We start from the raw sequence: 3,565 nt of genomic DNA, 5'->3' as shown, positions 1-3,565 counted from the left end.
ATTTCTCCTGACCAGATCTGAGACTCTTGACGAACTTGAATCACGGCATCAATGCAACGACGAAACAGTGTCCAACCTTTTCCTGGACCGACAAACAAACAACAAATTATCTTTGACGTGACAACAACGTCTTTCGTGCTCTTTCCACGATGAAGCATGGTTTTCGCAATCCCCGTTGCATGATCTGCAAAATGCCCAACAATTCAGGCAGAAGCTTTCCGCAAGGGCCCAACTATTGCTCTCTGTTGAATTGGAAAATTAGCACAATTCAAACGGAGGAATTAGAACTTTATGATTGAATTGTTACAGGTAACCTTTACTATGTGGGACAAAGCAGAAGTGCTCCTAATGATTGTCAATCCGTTGTTGGTCTCGGCGCAGTAAAATGTTTACTTATGGAAATGTAATGAGTTTCTCACAGCAGTCGTTGTCCAGTTGCGGACTGGGTTAAAATATAATTATACCTACGTGAATTATTCCAGTACTTATTCCACAGGGACAAACATGAAGAATTGTTATAAGTAACACATCTTGAAAAGTGTTGTTATTAAAAGTCATATTCTGATGGAACATGGTCAAAATACTGGTTGACAATGGTGGGGGGGGGGCTGGAATGAAACTTATTATTGTAGACAGTATTGCCAAAAAATATCATCCTTCGCCTCCTGTGAGAATCGAACTCACGACCGCTGGTTTACAAGACCAGCGCTCTGCCTACTGAGCCAAAGAGGCTTATATGGATAATTACTACAGTAATCGATGTAAATTGGACTCGTAGGATCATAACAGTACCCCTCGGTGCCTTTCTAAAATATACTGTTGATGATTGCCGTCTAACAGAATCGTTTCGGTTCTCAAGTTCATCTTTGGAAAGATTCTATCTGATCATCAGCTTCCCAACAATCGATTGGTGTCTCCTTTTGTTGACAAATCAGGTCATCATTGGGCTTGCTGTGTGGTGGAAGGAGCAAAAAATACACCGGATCTAATCAAGAGTCACCATGATTCACGCTACACAGCGTGAATACATTTAGAGCTGACGATGTTCTCACTTCGCATTTTGCTGTTTAATGTCGAACCTATAACTTAATGTACCAAACGGAGTTGAGTGATGATTGTAATTATTTATGGAACCACACTTACAACCTGGAAACGGATATGATTTGCGATGTGTGGCATTGATTATAAATGGAGTACACATATTTAGTGCTACATCGACTCTGGCTCAAATCGTGATGGTTAATTTTTGGATTGCCGCCGGCTAATATTCTGCAGGATCTGACAGTTTATGAATATTCGCGAGTAAGATATGATTAATTCGCCACGGAAACTAATCTACTTATTAGCGTTGTATTGATTCGATGATTATCGAGAGCATGACCGTATTTTTTTTCATTTGTGTACGAAGGATAATTTACGTCAGAAAAATAATGCACATTCATAAGTCACTGTGTCTATGTTAGCCTATCATTAAATCATCTCATCATGATGCTTCCATAGATGAAGTAGATTAAATCGGGTTCGAAGGGAAACTATTATTTATATTGCCATCTAAGCAGAATGATGGGAACATCTCAGTATAAATAAGTCATCGTAACATCGATAGAACTTTTTTGTTTCGAAAATGAACATTTGTAATAAGTAACGCATTTTGTTTATTTAGAAGAGATACCACACAGACAAATGAATATTATCTCAAGAGCCAAAAAAGAATTATATTGAAACACTGTTGTAATTATGAGGTGTCACCGAGGTCTAGAGCCCCAGAATCACCAAAAGTGCTCACTGTAACCCATGAGTTCTGTTTGTTGACGTAAGACTATGTCTTTGATTTCAATATAGGGGGATAGGAAATTGAAAAAATTTGGCATGTAAAGAAAATTTAAAAAATCTTAAACGCATTTTATGGAAAAAAGTTATTGACGAATTTCATGCCAACTCGACTGGCCGTTGGCAGCACCATCTCAGATAGCAGTGAAACGTTGTGGATGTAAAGACATGGGTCATTTAAGCAACTTTGCATACTTGAAATATTCAAAAAACAATTAGACTTTTTGGACCAAATCTTAATTTTGACGTAGGACTACGTCTTTCATTTCTATACCGGGGTGTAAAATCAAAGTTTCGAAAACGAAAGCGTTACGCCGAAGACCGAGATTTTGAGTGTTAATAGCTCCTAAACAACTGAACGAAATGGTATGATAAACACTTCATTCGAAAGATAAAATGTCTACGCGTTCTATACTTGTTACTTTCTGATCCAAAAACTTGTTTCAATAGTCTTAAATTTGTTTTCAAAATAGGCTATTGAAATCACCAATCGGTATATAAGCGAGCGCCGCTCGGAAATCCACTCAGTTCTAATTGAACAGCGATTGGAGCATGTTGTCGCTGTTGTGGTGAAGCTCTTCATTTATCATGAAAGCGCGGATGAACGGTGTCACCAAGAGCCTGTTTGTGCACCTTAGGCCAGAAGGGAATCCATCAGGAGGAGAGTGATGCTACAAACGGTTCCCCGGGAAAATCTCGAAGCAGCCGCTACACACACACATACACGCACGGAATTCTTTCCGTTTGGATCGAGAAAGATCCGGAAAATAATCTGCCAGTTCCTCTAGGAATTTAGAAATACATTCATGTGAAAGAGTTTATTTGAATGTTTTCTATCCATGTAACACTGTGACCAAATATGTTTCAATCAAGTGCTATTAACAGATGGTTATCGAGTTAGCATTAACCACTGGTGGGCTTCCAGTATCGAGGAAAATGTGGAAATATCTAATCGTTACTGAAAATAATCTGCCAGTTCCTCTGGGAATTTAAAATTACATTCATATGAAAGAGTTTATTTTAATGTTTTCTATCCATGTAACACTGTGACCAAATATATTTGGTTTTGTGATTTTTCAATCAATCGCAATCAACAGGATAGCTTCTGAAGATTATTCTTCCCCATCAGTAGGATATTTCCGTATCCAATATTGGATGCATAAAACCTTGTGCCTCCAACGTAACGCTCTCGTTTTCGAAGTTCTCCAAATATTCATTCATTCAGAATGAATTCAGATTCAATTTCATACAAATGATCTCTAAATCAACGATAGTCCTACGTCACCCTTGCGGTTATACCATAGATATAACCCACTTCCTGTTTTTTACAAAAATTTATAACTTCAAAACTAACTAACTTGAAACCAAATTCATGTCGAATTTATATATATGAATAGTCCTTAAAATGTCCAACAAGTCGTCCATACATCGGAAGATGGGCACTTTTACAAGGAAAAAGTTTTTTTAACAACAACTTTTTTATATTTTCTTTGAAAAAAATACAACTAATCCTAATTTTGTTTAAAGTCAAGATAGCGATATAGTGTATTCGACAAAGTTTTAGATCTTGTTAAAATATAAACTTTTATCGAAGACATCAACTTTCTATCTTTTATAGTTTTTGCAATGTAAGTCATTTTTGTATGGAGACTCCTGAAACAAATAATGTTTTGTTCGTTACATTTTTGTGTGTAAATTCTCACGTTTGACATGTTCTTGACATGTTTCTAAATTG

At 36.9% G+C, this 3,565-nt stretch overlaps 1 non-coding gene across 1 annotated transcript; it reads right to left on the bottom strand.

Annotated features, from left to right (window-relative positions):
• Positions 1-659: 659 nt before the first annotated feature.
• Trnat-ugu (transfer RNA threonine (anticodon UGU)) lies at positions 660-732 on the bottom strand. Its single transcript has one exon. It is a non-coding gene; the product is annotated as a tRNA-Thr (tRNA).
• Between the last annotated feature and the right edge of the window lie 2,833 nt (positions 733-3,565).

Source organism: Toxorhynchites rutilus, chromosome 2 (genome assembly GCF_029784135.1).
Source record: "Toxorhynchites rutilus septentrionalis strain SRP chromosome 2, ASM2978413v1, whole genome shotgun sequence".
Taxonomy (NCBI): domain Eukaryota; kingdom Metazoa; phylum Arthropoda; class Insecta; order Diptera; family Culicidae; genus Toxorhynchites; species Toxorhynchites rutilus.
The sequence above is the reverse complement of the archived record's forward strand: the minus strand, read 5'-3'. Positions and strand labels throughout refer to the sequence as shown.